At 41.8% G+C, this 17,041-nt stretch overlaps 1 long non-coding RNA gene across 1 annotated transcript in view; it reads right to left on the bottom strand.

Moving 5' to 3' along the window:
- Positions 1-3,587: 3,587 nt before the first annotated feature.
- LOC115599621 overlaps positions 3,588-17,041 on the bottom strand; it is a 35,673-nt gene continuing 22,219 nt past the window's right edge. Inside the window, exon 3 of the long non-coding RNA XR_003988541.1 lies at positions 3,588-3,753. This is a non-coding gene — a long non-coding RNA (uncharacterized LOC115599621). The remainder of the gene's footprint in view (positions 3,754-17,041) is intronic.

Below are 17,041 nucleotides of genomic sequence, written 5' to 3'. Positions count from 1 at the left end.
GAAGGGATCCAGCAGAATTCCTGTGAGGAAGGGCTGAGGGAGCTGGGGGTGTTGAGGCTGGAGAAGAGGAGGCTCAGGGGAGACCTCATCACTCTCTCCAACTCCCTGAAAGGAGGTTGGAGCCAGGGGGGGGTTGGGCTCTTTTCCCAGGCAACTCTCAGCAAGACAAGAGGGCAGGGTCTCAAGTTGTGCCAGGGGAGGTTTAGGTTGGAGATGAGAAAGAATTTCTTTCTGGAGAGGGTGATCAGGCATTGGAATGGGCTGTCCAGGGAAGTAGTGGATTCTCCGTGTCTGGAGATCTTTCCAAAGAGCCTGGATGTGGCACTGAGTGCCATGGGCTGGGAACCACGGGGGGAGTGGATCAAGGGTTGGACTTGATGAGCTCTGAGGTCCCTTCCAACCCAGCCCATTCTATGATTCTGTGATCTGTGCATGAGGGGAAAGACTGCTGGGAGATGTCTGGATCAAATTGGAAGCAGCCCTGCTGCAATTCATCACAGCTTGGTTGATAATGCCTAACACACTGAAATGGCAACATGCATTCTGGGAAACTAACACTGTCATCTTTAGCCACAACAAGTTGATCTTCAAGCTCAGCACAATGAAGGTTTGTCACTGAGTCCCCTGGCTGGGCCACTCTTCTGAATGCAGCTTTCTAAACAAGCAAGAAACAGATGGCCATAAAGATCATTTACCAAGGTTTAGGTTTCTCTACCACCTTTGGATCTGCTGGAGATTATTTGTTCTGCCAGAAATGAATGTACCTGATAATTCAAAGAGGTAAGACATGCAGTAACTAAAAAGAAAAAAAAATCTCAATAAGAGATGCTGAATATGACTAGAAAAATGCATATTTATTAAATAAGCAGATAGGGGCAGTGTGACATTGACACATGGGGCAGACTTCAGGATCCTCAGATATCAGAACACTGTCCAAAGAGGAAAAACAATAAATTAATCAGATACTTTACTGCACCCAAGCTTCTGGCCCCTCCTTGGTCTATGATATCTCCCCAACACAGGTTGCAAAGGACCTCAGAAGGGCTCTAGTCCAACCTCAGGCTCCACACAGGGTCAGCTCTGAGCTCAAACCATGTTACTCAGGGTTTTATCCAGTCCCTCCTCCACCCTGTAGCTTTCAGCAGGACATAATCCTCCACTGGCAATCATCCCCACAGACTGATTTCCACTGCCCACTGCATCTTGCTGAATCTTAATGCCAACCAGGCATTTTTCTGAGCTGCAGCTTGTACCTGAATTAATTTGGTTTTTTACCACTTACCTATTATTTGTAGAGAATTCAAAATGTATAACAAGGATAAATGAAATCACTTGACATTATGTCCTAACCCAAGGAGTTTATCAGCTTATTTCACAACAAAACAAGCAAAAAAAAAAGAAAGTTAAATAAACGAGGGAAGAAGAACCATGGTCACAGTGAAAATATCATGCAGTTCATTTAGATTTGTGCCCACTGTCCAGCTAATCTACCTCCAACCCTGACAAATACGTGGATCTATAAGAAGAATAAATCATTTCATGTGGTCAATACCGAAGAAGTGAGGTTTTAGGAGGGATTTACATCTTGAGAAGGTGATGACTTGGCAAAGACTGGGAGGATTTTCTATGCACAGGTGGGAATATGAACCAAAGATGAATGCAAAGGTACAGATCATCAGCACAACGGAGGGAGATACAGCCAGAAACAAAACCTGAACTAAAAGTCTGTAGGGATAATATGCTTGCAACTGGTTTATTGCTCTCTCAGCATTTAAACCTAACATTGGCACATTCCTTTGGCACTTAGGGGCGGATCACACCTGTGTTCAGTGTCCTTTTAGCTGATTATACCTTCCCTCAACACAGCATATTCTGTAGTCTCTTAATCTCACTCCCTTATCGTTTTGCCAAGTGATACAGGATGAAGCTGGACAAGAGAATGAAAACCTGTGAAGGATGGCAAAACAAATAAGAGTGCAGAGCTTGACTTTGGCTTTGACAAAAGCTTGAGCAGGTCTCTGAGCCCTTACAGAAGTGTCTGCACATTCCATAGCAACTAAAAAAAGTAGACCAGGACCTACAAGGTGACAAGTACTTTCCATCAGACTTCAGTCTCAAACCAAAGAAAAAAAATTGTTGAAAAGGAACAAGTAGCAGGTGGAAACACAATTTGCCCATTGCCCTTTTTAAAGCTGTAACTCTCACCCAGGTAAAGTCTTTCATCATAGCCCAAGAAAATGCAAAGAAACAAAACAGTGTCCACAATCTGAAGCAGATGCTCAGCAGTGACTCCCCTTGTTCAGCAAAATGTATTCACATATATAAAAATGGGAATTCCACACACGGGCTGGAGAAAGCAGATGAGTAGATTTCAAGCGTACAAATAAAATGGAAATTAATTTTCCTGTCACAATTGCCTGGTGGCAAACTGACATCCTGTAAAGCTGAAATGATGTTCTGAAATCTGCATTAAGGCTGATATTTGAGCACATGATGCTCTTCTGACAAAATATCAAAATACAGCAATTATCCTGAGCTAGAAAGAAAGCAACTATTATTAAAAAATTGTCTTCTCTCTCTTGCCAATATTGTCACATGAAAGTTTTCTGTTGTGCTAACACACTAATGGCTTTCAAAGTCCAGTTTTTTTCTTAAACTCTGTCACATGTTTTCAATAAGAAAGAATGAAATCTGCCAGCACAAAACTGTGTCAACCTCAGGGAAGACCAGACTGAGCAGGACAGAGCCCCTGCCAGTTTTGCTCAAGAACTTCAACCTGCCTCCCATCCTGCCTTCAAAGCAGCTCTTCAATTAATGCTGAACTCTGTGGCACTTTTCAGCAGACAAGGGTCTGTCCCTTCACACTCTCTGCATTCAGAATCTTCCCAACAGATGTAGTTAACCACAGATTTGCACTGATTTACTGCAAACCAACATCATCTTACCTATCAGTAGAATAATTATCTGGGCCAGTCTTTCACTCCACAGCAGGGTTTTCCCAGAGGAAGGTAATGTGTTCTTCCATGTCTGCTTTCAGATGCTCCCACTTTTAACAGGGCTGTACCCATCCTATTTGCTACCTGACAAGCTGAAATCACTTTGTGGCTACTGAGTAATACCTCATTTTATAAGCAAGCACATAGAAACCAGGGAAAGTCCCTGGAGAAGATGCTACTTTTGACATGTGAAGTCCAGCAGGACACAAAATTCATTGCAATGGTTGGTAATAAGGCCAGTAAATGCAGTGATCACTAACAAGTGATTTAAAGCTACAGTGCTCTACCTCTGTACATCTCAAGTGGTAACAGGATATGGATTTGGAATTGGTAAAAGGTTAATCCAATAGTTCAGCTCTTCCTTATGGCTTCCTACTTCCAGTTCTTGAGTTTTGGACTGTATAAACCTGCCATAGGCATGAGCCACATAGGCCAGTGACAGGGCATGGAAGAACACATAGGTGTACAAGAAACTGCCTTTCAACTCAATACAAAGCTTTACTGACAAAATATAGACGGATGAGAAGCAAGCAGCTCAAAGGACTCACCAGTGAAGCTCCAACCAGAAGAAAATGGTACTTGCCTGAGTCTCAGAGCAGGAAGGAGTCTCTGGAAAGAGGCAGGAGGTGAGATCCTCTTCTTGTGTCTTGGGCTGGTCTTTCATGGAGACTTCAGGTCCTAACTCATGGCAAAGAATTCAGATGATCCTTTCTCTTTTTGTTTATGAACAGTTCCCACTGAAGACATCAAGTTGGTCCTTTTAGGGAAGAAAAAAAAAAAGAAAAAAACAAGAAAAAAGAGAGGGAACTTTATTTCTATGTAGGGGACGACTGAAATCCAACAGGAAGAAGTTAAACAGGTGCCTAGATCTGGAGCTGACACTGTAGACAGAGCACTTCAACCTCAGATTACAGAATGGATCTAGGGGGGCAAAAAAGCCCTTTTGTACCTCTAATATTAAAAGCAACATAAATACAAGTTGTCTTCATAAATAAGGAGACAAAATCCAGTTAAAAAATTAAACACAGGGCAAAGTTTTCCCTTCTCTGCTTGAAAGAGTTCTCTCTTAATCCCAAAGCTGCAACAGTTGTCCAGTCAATCCCCTTTTTACAACAAAATCCATGTGTGGGGCCAAATGCTGCTGCCTTTGCTTTAAATAAACTTCTTTTTCCTCCCAGGTAGACCTAACATCTCAGCCACCACCACATTCCCACTGACACCCTGCAATATCCAGACCCACAGAATTCCCCCCCAGTTCATTGGAGATGATAATATTTCCTTATCCAGACATACCTAAAGAAAACACATCAAGTTATTTAAATATTTATTCCTGGAAGGTCAGACTGATATCACTCCTACAAGCCTGAGTCTGGAGCAATGACTGAACCTGAGGATTTACACCCGTGTTTGCAATCAGCGTGGAGTCACTCAGTGGGCACCCATCAGCAGAAGTGTAAAATAAGAGCTTTGCATGCATCAAGCATTGCAAAAGAAGCCCAGAGCCTCAAAATAAAAAGCAAAGAAATGAGCCAGGCCTGATTCTGATCAGTATTCAGTGGGGCTTTCAGTGGGACAGCTCAGTGTTTACACTGGAGTAAAGAAAATCAGGATTAGGCACCATCTGTCTCCGAGTCGAGCGCCCAGAATTGCTCCACACATTTGAATCCTCTTCCCCATTTCTTTCATCTCTTCCACACAGTCCAGGTTTTCCATTCAGCCCCAGTGACAAAAGATCTTACAAAATGACAGGCCAGCCTGAGAGAACAGAAATGACAACCTCTGACAAAAGAGATACCAAACTTTTATCAACGCTGAGTGCTCCTTCCACACAGACACTGGGCTGCAATGGTAAATATAAGGCAGATGTCGAATGGAAATTAAACATTGTGCTCCCAGGGTGGCCTCAGCTCCATTCAGAGTTTGATTTAAAACAAGGCCAGAGTTCTTTCATCATTTCTTCAAAAAGTTGCAATTCTAAAGATATTCCAAACAGACACGTACTTGACCTAGAACTTGGCAATGCAAGACAAATATATACGTGTAAAAAAAAAAAAAAAGACTAATACAGAGGATAAAAGGCAAAGCAAGTTGTCTGGGACAGACTAGGAGGATTTTCTCCTCAGGTCACTTCCCTTTCAGCATTCTGAGAGTTAAAAGTGAATTCAGGTAAAATATCTTTTCCCGTTTCTTTCAAAGTAAATCCACAACAACCATTGATCATTTGAGAGACTCAGACAACTAGATATTCTTACTCAGACTACTAGATATTCTTAAGCATAACCAAAACAGGAGCCTAACTAATCAGTAGTTTATCCCTGCAAGCTTCTATAAGATTTAAATCATATTTACATCTGCAAAAGCACTCTGCCTGTTATTATTAGACATGATAAAATAGCCCTAGACATTTGCAATGACTTAGATAGTCAGACTCAAGAAGCACATATTTGGATGGTCTGCAGGGTTTTCTTTTTATAATTTCTAATAATATCATGGCTCAGTCAAAAATAACTTCTAAAAATGAAATCTCCAAACTGCTAAATGTGCTGTACAGTTAGGAGAGTGAGTGTCAACTTCAGGGTTAAAACAGTGCTCAAATGAAAACAGTTAAAAGCATAAACCAAATTCTAGTTGCCTTTTACTTTGTTATGTTTTTAAGACCAAAAATACTGCGAGAGAAATGACCATGTAATTTACAACTTGGATATGCAAGTGTGTTGTTTGTGCTCTTCTTGGAAGCCACCTTTCAGTCCTCATTTCTTTTTCTAAACAATTTCATATCAAAGGCAGTAAAAGAAAAAAACTTTTGAGGCCATGACTTTGTAACCTCCCTGAAGTTCTGAACACCGGAAAAGCTGGCCTGTTCACACAAGACAATCAAACACACACTTAAATGGCAAGCAAAGTCCCGTCCACATTTTTTTCCCCCATGAAAGGAAGAAATTGTGACAAGAATTTACTTTTAGGTGACCTGAGAAACCAGCACTTTCTGGCACCAGCAGGACAGTCATTCCCCCTTCATTTCCCACTACAAGATTCAATCAACTGAAACACAAACCTCATTCTACACTGAGAGATTTCTAAATAAAACCAAGTTCCAAGCAGTCTCTCTGGCCTTTTTAAAAATCATTTTCAACGCTTTAAAACATAAAATAGAGATGGATGGATGGATGGATGAATGGACAGCTACAGAAATGCTTTCAGTCATGCTTTCTTCCCCCCCCCCCCCCCCGCCTTAAAATTGAAAAGCATCAGTATCCAAATAGCAACAGGAAATTTTTACCTTGTGGCTAAATAGCTCACTGTTCACTTTGCAGCTGCCTCTATTTTTTGCTGGGCAAAACCACCAATACAAAAGTCTTTCCTAAGAAACCAAGCTTTTGACATAAGGGCAGCGACAAACGTAAAACCTACAAAGAATTTTTTTTTTTTTTTTTTCCCCCCGTCCCGTCGTTATAATTCCTAATTTTGTGGGATGTATTGCTGGGCTGTTTATCATAACAGTGTGCAATAAAAAGGACGACTAACTCTTGCAATTTTCTCCCTACTCCTCCCCTTGACAGGGGCCACTGATAGGGAAAGAGGCTCGGAAAAGCAGAGCAGTGAAAGGCTAAGAAACAATAGGCAACCATGGCTTTGACAATGCAGCCCTGAACCCTTTTTGCTCCCGCTGTGACACTTGCATTCAAGAGCAAGGGCGGCTGCCATCATAAGAATGGACAATGGCATGAGGAATACAAGGGAGAAGGAGGAGGGGGGGGGGGGAATAAAAAAAAAAAAAAAAAAAAAAAAAAGGAAATCAGATGAATTCAGAGCTAAGATGGCAGAGCTCTCACCTTTTCCGCTTTTTTTCGAGTAATCTGGATGGAGACGTCCCGCAGAGAAGAGATAAAAAGGGTGTGCTGAACTGTTGGATGGTTCTGAAGACTTCTGCATTTGCAAACGCATTTTAGAACTATTTGTAGGGGTATATATGCTGCATGCCATCTCTCTGTCTCTGTCTCTCTCTCTCTCTGTGTCTCTCTCTCTTCTGTTTTATGTCCTGCTATCTCCATCACACACCTCTAATAGTATGAAGACTTTCTGCCCATGTAAGTAAGTGAGAGTGTGTGTTCCTTAATGTTTGAATCAAGACACACGTCTGCATGCATTTCTAATCTAAGGAGCCTATAGCAGTTACTACAACTATCAATTAGTCAGCAATAGCTGGAGATCCCCATGTGTCTGGGTGAACAAAGGTGAGAAACACATGCAAATAGTACTACAGCACCTGGGTCACGTACAGTAACTTAGCTAGCAACAAATAATTGCATCTGTTTCTGCCTTTTCGATGCTTCTTGATGGTTGTTATGTAAAGTTAGAGGTTATTAATGTGAATTGTAGCACTGTTAGACGTGGCGTTGTATATTTTCATTTGAGGAACACAATAAAAGGAAATTAAGCTTAACTAGATGGAAATAAATGGTAACTTAAAGGCTTTAAATGAAAAGATTCTCTGATCTCTAGCAGTGCTTCCGTTTTTTGATCAATTGTTTCTGAGTTAAAGATGCAAACGGTGTAGATGTATTTGGTCATTTCATATATATATTTATATTATAAGAAACTGATTATTCCAGAGGAGACAGAGAGGATGCCTAATTTCCTGAGGTTAAGTCCATCAAGAGGGTAAGCTAAATCTGTTACTATATTTTTTTTCTAACTAAGCGGCTGTTACTTTAAAGATCATTTTAAGGGTGTTTTTTCAGATGGTTTAGACTTAAGCCAAACAATTAAGAAGAAAGATACGGTACCTTTTACTCTCTCCTTCTTCTTAACCTCAAAAAATGAGCCTTACTTTTAAAAAGAGTCAAAATGGACTAAAAAAAAAAAAATAAAAATGCCCTGAACAAAACAAAAAAAGAACGAAATGTAAAAGCTCCAAAATCCAGCACCACCCTGACTCCACCACAAGGAAAGACGGAGCTGGGTTGCTATCCATGAGCAGAGAGCATTTCAGAGGTGACAACACAGTCTGTGGACAAATTTATTTACAGAGATTTAATAAGAGCAACCACGGCTCTAAACTGCAATTTAATTTGCAGAAATTATACCCCGCGTTTCGAAGTGCAGGGAACTCTGCAAATGAAGCAGTTTGACAGAGTTTGGTACTGAGAAGGAAGCCTGGTTTTTTTCCTCAGGTACAATATGCTGAGAGTCCTGCAAGAATACATAACCTTCTATCATCAGCTTCACTCCTCTCAGCTTCCAAGGGAATTAATGTCACCAAAGGAAAAACTTCCTTCCCAATTTTGGGCTCTGAGAAATGGTCAAGTTTATTTAGCATAAAGCAAAACAAACCGAAAAAATCTTAAATTTCAAACACCGAAAGAAATATTTTTTTTTTCCTCCTTAAAGAAATAACTCCCCTCACCTTTTAAGAACAAGTGAGTGGCCAGAAGATTGCCACTGCCACCACCACAGAAGGTGCTCACAATAAAGCCAGATTAAAGAAAAGCTGCAGTCAAAGAGTCTCTTTGCCCAGAGAAGCCCTGAGTGCAAGAGTCCCAGAGCTGAGTGGAGAGAGGAAAAGAAAGCAACACTGGGCTTGAAAAGAAAGGCTGCTACATGGGTGCTGTGCTGACCCACCAAGCAGTTTCCTTTCCAAACTTGGCTGTTGGGAATTGCAGGCGCTATGGAGACGGGAGATTTCCAAGACGCCAAGCGCAGAGTTTATCGCAGGCTCTTTGCTCTCGGAAAGAAAAGCTCAGCACAGAGAGACCCAGCACAACCCGGGGAGCAGTGGCAGCTCCACCAGAAAGAGCCACGCTCAGGCTCCCTTTGCCAGGGGTCCCAGCAGGCAGACAAAAGCCTAAGAAAAACTACAAAATGATCTCGCCCTGCGCTGAACAATGAGACCCGAAAATATCCGTACGCTGGGGTATTACGGGCAGGGGGAGGGGCAGGAGGGATGAGAGCAACATTTCCCATCAATGCGTTTTATTTCTCAGTGCCTGAAAAGGCTGTTTCCCACTTTAATGTGAATTACTCATCTCTTTTATCAGGCCAGTCTGTTGCCTGCAAACGTACATCTCAGGTGAAAAGGGGCATTTGTTTAGGAGTTCAAACAGAAACTAATCGCTCGATACTTATCTGGGGCTGAAAAGTAGTTAAAGAGAAGAGGAAAGGTTGCAATCATTCCCCTGGTTATCTATCTGCTAAGACCACTTGGGTAGGTAGGTCTGTCAGACCCTAAGGTAGCTGAGGGAGGAAGGCAGTTAAACCAGAGCTGGATGTTTTTACTACTGTATTTTATGTCCTATTCTTCCAGCTCCTTGTCTGAGTCTTGATCCCGTCGCTCCTTCAAACACACCACATCACCACATGCCAATAAAATAAGTCAGCTTTGTTCCAAAAAAAAAAAAAAAAAGAAAGAAAACCCACCCAGATGAATAGACACCACTAATCAGATGTAATGTAATCGAATGCTCTTCTTCATCTCATCTGTCTGCTCTGTGTAATCTCGCTATTCTAGCAGCTCCAGCATCTGTAACAGGCATGACATTGATTCAGATCTCGTAGAATGTTATTTCAGTATTTTATTTTTAAATGAGACTACGAGTTGGGTGGCTACTTTGCATTCCAAACTCTTCAGCAACTTCACAAACGACTTCACGTGTACAGCAAAGCTGAGCCGTGCTCTCCTGCTACCTTTTAATTGTTACGTTTCATAGGGCTGCAGACAACCCTCAGAGCATGGCACAAATTTTTAAATAGACAAAAGAGCAACAGGGATTTAACAAGAGAGCTGCCCAGGATCAACAGAGAAACTCACAAAGCTACTTGGTGAGATCTGCCTTCAGACACAAGCTAGAGAGAGCTGAAATCAGCACTGATCCATCTTTATGTTTTCTAGAATGCAGAATAATTTCCTTCGAAACATGTGTTGAAATGATGTCCTCCTAGGTTTTCCCCCAAAGAAAAATAAAACCTTGTCTTATTTTACAGGACGAGCAGGATTCACAGATGAACAGAGGAATCGGTCTGCTAGGTAAATGACAACAGCGGAAAGAACAAACAAACCCTCTGATACAAACAAATACATTTGAATGTAATAAAAATGTTGACAGCAGTTATGTGATTAAAGCAATTGGTTTTTTCATTTAAGGCCTCACCATTGGAATAATTTAAAATTAAGTGAGAAACATCAGCCCCTTGGGTTTCGCAGAAGAGATTTAATTTGTAGAAATAGTTGTGAGGTTGTTTTTTTTTTTTTTTTAAACGTAGCTATTTTCAACATTGCAAGATAAAGCTTTCTCTTTTTTTTTTTTTCTAATTTTATTTTAAGAATAGACCCCATTTAGGATTTCACATTGTAAATCTCCCTATGTCTGAATGCTGTTACAAGGTTTGACAATGAAAGAATAATTCATGTCAGACAAAAAGAGCCCTTCAATCAGCTTCATGCAGCTTTTCTCCTGCAGGGCTATGCCAAAACGAATGTGGAATCCTGAACTGAACCATCCATCACATTTCCAGAGTCTTTCAATTAATGACACTGCAATCAGATCGATGGCGTGTAATAAGAAAAGAGCTTTGCATTTCTATACCTATTAATTCGCTGAGTAACTCCAGTGGTAAAACGTGACCAGAAAGAGAAAAGCAAAGAATATTTCATTCTCCTAGCAAGATTTTGGGGGATGTTTCAGCCACTCCGTCCAAGTGCCGTTCTACAGCCCCATCTCACCCCAAGTCCTGTGTGCTCAAAGTAAAAATCCCATAGGATTTTTTTATTGTTGCTTAAAAGCAAGACAGCCTCCCTTCCAGCCAGGTATTTCGCTGCTAAGCACATGGAGCACGAAGTGTTTTCTAGGTGAACACTCTAGATGATAAAGAAGAGTCTATTTTTCCTCCAGGCTCAGACTGGGCAACCCCTTCCAGCCTCCTGCTAGCCAAAAATGTCCTGGCTGCAACCTGAGCCATGGAGGAGCTCAGTCACTTGCAGGGCAGGGCTCAGCAGCCTCCTTCTCCGGTGAGCAGGCAGTAATTAGTGACAAAATTTCCAGATCACAGCACATGCCAAGGATGGAGTTACCTCACGCAGTGATTAACCTCCAACAAAACGAGGTTGGGGGAGAGAGCTGGGCAGGGGGGTGAGGGCAGCTGGGACAAAAAAAAAAACACCAAAAAAACCCAAAAAAAAACCCGAAAAAGAAGTCTATCAACAACCATGGGATGAAATTAGAGTGACCTCACGTCAAGGAACTGGCATAAGATTTTTGGATCAATGACAAAAATTATCGAGGCTTTGCAGAATGGAGCTGCCAAGCACATTTCAATTCCCTTCCTGCAAACGTTGGGGGTATTGTTTGGAGAAGCTGAACACTACAGGAAAGAGAAAACTGCAATTAACCAGAACATTGCCATTATTCCAAGGATTTCATTCTGGACTCTCTTTCTTTTCAAAGGTATCTTGTTGGCCTTAAAACGCCCGACATACAAAATGCCCTCTCTTTGAATATTACACAGCTGCACGTTCCTAAAAAGCTCCCCAGCCTCTCATTTCTGGGTCAGGCAAGGAAATAAGAGCTCAAAGCAAAAGGCTTTACCACCTCGTGGCTGACGAGCAGCTTGGAAGGAAAGAGGGATCTGGAGGACCTCCCAGGAGACGTGGGTCGGTCACAGGCAATGAGAGCCACATCTTGCCTACAGAAATGATCACGTTGTGCTGTATTGGACAAGAAACTGGATGTGAATAGCTCCTGCCAACATTAACCCCTTCCTCTGGGTGAGATGAAGCTTTCCATCTTCAGTGCTGACACTGATTTCCTCAGCTTTGGCTTTACCTCAAAGGAAAGAGGGTGCAGCTGTGAGAGGAGATGGACCCAGATCAAAACCTGCAAATAAAAAAAAAAAAAAAAGATCTTCTTTTGGGAGCAATAGACTTGCTGTGAGGCTGTGGGTTTTGGAGGTCTTCAGAAAGGGAAAAGAAATCCTTACAAGAGAAAACAAGCAATGGAACAAGAGAAAACAAGGGAGGTTTTTAAGGTTTACTTCATCAGCCTTTTCAAATATCAAAAGGTGCTTTTGAAGGAGCATTTCAGGCTTTGCCTCTTAGCATCTGATATGATCAAATTTCAGCAACTCCAAATTATTTCAGCAGCATTAAAAAAAGAAAAAAACAACCTTCAGGCAACTGAATGTCCCCATCTGTAGCTCACATAGAGTCAGGCACAGTCTGGAAGGGGAACTGGAAACACCACAGCTAAAAGTGAAACGGGACAGTGCCTGTGAGCTGACTTTCAACACAACTGCAACCAAAGCAACAGGGGGAGATGCCCACTCACTGGCAGCCAAAGAACAATAAATAAACAAACCATGTAGAAACAACCACAAATAATGGCAAAAAATACCCCCCCACACCACCAAAAATCCCAATAAAAAAACACAAAACCAAACGCAAAAACAGAGGTGGCTGAAAAAATTGGGAAAAAAGAAATCCAGGATGAGAAACTTGTAAAACTGAAAGGAAACTTTGGCTAGATAATGTAAAATATTTATCTTGGATGGGGCTGGAACTCACTCTCTCTCATCCAAGCACACGACCAGAGGTGTCTCAGACCCCCAGTACATTTCACAGATATCTCAGTGACCTCCCAAAACCTCAGAGTGGGACTCAGCCCAAAACACCTCTCCTGACCTACAGGACCCTTTGCATCCACATCAGCCCCAGCCAGTTTTTGTGATGAGGTGGCATCCACACACAGGGAGGAATCTTCAAAGCCCAGGGGAGGTTGCAGGAGCTTGGGGGGGGGTGGAATATTTCTGACATGAGACAAGATTTTCACAGTGAATATGTGACTGAAGATTTACAGCTCTAAACAGTGCCCTGCACTGTCCAGTTGCAAAGCACAGTGTGTGCTCCACAGCTTAATAATGTACAAATGTCTTGTCTGCTCCCAGGTCAGGGAGAGGGGAGAAAGGGGTGCTGCCTCCAGCCATTATTTCAGTGCTGGCTGCCTTCCAGGAACTAACAGAGCTTCAGAAGGCATGGGCAGGCTTGCTTACATCTGCCTCCCTCTGCTGTATCTGCAAACAGACTTTCACATTGATATTTTCTTTCTTTCCTTTTTTTTTTCCTTCTTTATTTATTTATTTTTAATGGGTTTGGACGAGCTTTCAGTAGCTGTTCCCATGGTTCTTTCCTTCATCTCTCTCAAAGGAGCTTTGGGAGAGCCCACTGCAAATGAATTTGATAAAGAGGAGGTTTCTAGAATTGTTTGTCTTGTTTGGTGGCTGGGGCAGTGGCAGCATCTGGCCTTGTGGTGATGCATCTGTCTACAAAAGCTGTGGAGCCTCCATCAGCCTCTGCCAACAGGAAAAGTCAGCCACATGGACAGGCAGACACAAAAAATCTACCTGGGCTGCTCAAAGTCATGGCCAAATCTAAGCTTTGGGAGTCTGGCTTCGTCCCATATGGTGGGATGCATTTCTAGAAATGTAGCTACAGAAACACAGAGCTTCAGCTTTCAAGGTCCCGAGTTCAGTCTCTACTGATCACAACATTTAAATAATGTCATTATTCAATTTCCTTCCTCCCACTGAAAGAGTAACTAAAAAGACACCTTCACAATGCTCCTGGTGTTCTAGCACATGATTAATACTACAATTACATTTCTGCATTAAAACAATCAATTCAACAAGGATGCAGCTCGTCAGCCACCACCTCTAAAAATTCCCCTGTGTCTCCTTAGCCAGGAATCCTCTCCTTAGCACTCTCCAAATCCCCATTCAAACTGTAGCACTGCAATCACTCCATCCCATCAAAATAAAAGTTGGCAGATTTCAGTACCTGCAATTTACCAACAATTATCTGCTAACAGAATATTAGGAAAAGGCACAGAAGGAAATGACAAGGCTGGGAGAGGTCAGACATGGTTAAGTTCTCCAGTTAGTGGATTTTCAAAAGAGGCAAGGATGCAAAACTGGGACAGTTCTACCTCTCCTAAGCACCTAAATGGGACAGAGAGGCACAGGGTCCTTTTGAAAGGACAGTCTGTAGCAACTGGAATGAAAAAAGAAAAAATAAATTAAGGAGCATTGGTTTAGGAGCCAAAAGAATCTGGGTGGGGTGAGGTGGGGCAGAGTAGGGGGTGATCCCAGCTCCACATTCCTCATGATCCCCTGGAATAAAAAAGAGCACTTTAGTTTTGTTCTGGGCTCTCTCCACCGACTGATCTCATCCTCAGATAAAACAATGGAATCACATATCCAAATATTGGCAGTGCTCAACTTTGTTTTTCACTGCAAGCCCAAAGGGCACGCGGCAGTGAAATTGCAGGCTCTTCTGAGCATGTCTAATCAGCTCCTCCTGCCAGATTTTCAGTCTCTGGTGGCCAGTTCTGTTCCCAATTTATAGAAAAATGCTGCTTCTAGTACCCACGGTGCTCTGAGGACAAGCTCCAGTCCTCAGGCCCATCTGAAACAGAAGGAGAACACACACAGAGGGGGTAGGCACAGCAAGGAGTTTATTAATTGGTCTCTCTTGACGTCCTGCCTGGGATCTCCACTCAAAGCCACGGGGTTTGGTAAGAAAAGCTCTCCACTGGCTTCAGTTTTGGATTGTGCATAACCCCAGAGGTATTGCATGGAAGGTGGAAGATTAAACCATCCCAGGATATAGAGCACTGAAACTTGGAGGCTGCTCCATAGCAGAGAGAAAGAACCAGGACCTGGCACACCTATCAGTCCCCCCCAGCTCAGAAAGGAAGAGACAACATTCCAGGGTCACCCAGAGAGGAGCCCTCAGCTCTTCTTCCCTCCATTCCCTCCATCCTTCCATTTCATTAACACTTCAGATTTGACAACTTGGTGTTGAAGAAGGACGAGCCCACCTTTTGGGGGGTTTTTTTGTTTGTTTATTTGTTTTCTTTCAAGACTTGTGTACGTGCCTGAGAATGCTGTAAAGATCTTTCAGAAGGAACCAGTAAATGGATCCAAAACATCTAACACCATTGACTTTCTGGACATTTGCTTTTCTCTTCCCCTCTGGTTAGAAAGAAACCCTGACTGACCAGCAGAGCCCTAAATACTAATTTTTGGACATTAAAATCAGACAAGATTAATGTTCTCTGAAGCATCAAGCCCCTAGATGGCTAACACCAAGATTTCCTACAGGGATACAGCAGCCTAAAATCAATAAAAGTCTTGAATACCCTTATGTCATCTGAAAAGAACATTTCAGAAGCTCCAGCCAGTATCTCAACTGTCCCACATGATTTTTTTGACATACAAATTGATAACTTTCCTGCATTCCTCTAATATTGCAGGAGTGAAAAGTTGTGAGAAAGAGGTTATGGAAAATGTTATTTATGCTACTGGAGCAAATCCCTTCTTAATTTTAATTGTTTAATAATTTTCTTGAGTCTCTTACCTTGGTCCTCACCTTCTTACCATTCTTCTATGTCTACTGCTTTCATGTACATGACATATACATTTATATTTGGTCTTGACAGATACAGTGATAACTTTTACAAAAAGGAGCTTGATCTTAAACAGTGTCACATACAGAAAGGAAAAAAAAAACCTATTTACATTTCTGTGGGCTAAGCAATAAGTCCTATTCACTCAAAAGCTGAGAAGTGGAATAATTTGAAGTCCTATCAGATGTTTATCAGATTATACCAATGGTTTGTGTGCCTTAGCCACAAACACAGCCACAAACCTGTAAGCCAGCTGCTAAAGGGAAGTCACCTCAATCCTACATCAGTCCCATCAGCAAACTGGTGAACCTGGAGAAAGAAAACTTTCCTGATGGTCACAGCAGTGGAAAGACTTTAAAGTGGAAGACTTTATTACCCTCACATTAACCTCTAAAATCACCATTATTACTGAACCCCAAACTAACCACTGGTGTTTTGACTCAGCAGTGGAGGATGTGTTTGAGTTTAAATACCTGTGTAGCAGAGTTCAAGCGAAACAGAGTTTTGCTTTCCCCCAAAATACTCAAGAGAGCAACCACAAATATAAAGTGGATTTATCCAAACTTTATATTGGAGTGGAAATCTGACAAAACTCGTTTCCTCTAAACAGTTTTTGGCATAGGAATCCCTAAAGGAAGAAACACAGGGAGTCTGAACTCTTACACAGGCAGCAGAGGCCAAATGCACCAGAGAAGTCTGATACAACTCCACTGCCTGTCTCCTGGATGCTTTCAGCTCTTTATACAAGCACTAAAACTGGCTGCTGGGCTACCAGATGAATTCCCAAGTCGTACAGTCCAGGTTCGTTTAGGGATTCACCTTTAGAATGTGTGGTGAGAAGCTGATGCTGTAAAAAGTGTTACCACTCTGTACCTGGTGTTACCTATGAGCTTGCACAGACCTTGGAGAAAATGCCTTTTAACCTGGTGTAAGAAGGTGGTTTCACTAACACTAGTGAGGTTTGAGGTGTTTTTCTGTTTTGGTTTTGGTTTTTTCCAATTAAAAACCTGGTACAAGGAAGGCTGCAGAACTGGGAAAGCAAAGAGTGATCAGAGACTTTGGTTTCTAAACCATACTGAGGCTGCAAAAACAAATTGACATCAGCATATGGAGAAAGTCTGAAGTTGCAGCAAACATTCCCATACGTGAGAAACTTTGGCATGTAAAAGTCCCTATTAAATTCAAATATACAATGCAGAAGATTAAAGTTATTCAGAGGCATTAGTGTTTGCAAGATCAGCCCTTGAATTTCTCTGTGTAGTAACAGTTACTTTAGGTTTAATCTGTTATTGGATTAATATCTATAAAGAGCATACATAAATACAAATCAGACAGCAGCTGCAATCTTATTGAAGAAATAAAAAAAAAAGAGATTGGAGAGCAAAGGGGAAACCAAAATTTCCATGATGGCAATTTCCAATGCCATGTATTTTGGGATTATCACCTTGCTCACACAATACACACACATATATGAGGGGAAAAAAAAAAAAGGCAAATAAATTAATTTGAGAAAGAAGAGAAGAACAAAACTGATGGGAAAAAATGCTTCAAAATGGACAGATTGCCCTTACACAGCTGCAAGTGATAGTC

The sequence above is a fragment of the Calypte anna genome, chromosome 24 (genome assembly GCF_003957555.1).
Source record: "Calypte anna isolate BGI_N300 chromosome 24, bCalAnn1_v1.p, whole genome shotgun sequence".
Taxonomy (NCBI): domain Eukaryota; kingdom Metazoa; phylum Chordata; class Aves; order Apodiformes; family Trochilidae; genus Calypte; species Calypte anna.
Note: the sequence above shows the minus strand (reverse complement) of the source record. Positions and strands in the feature narration are given on the sequence as shown.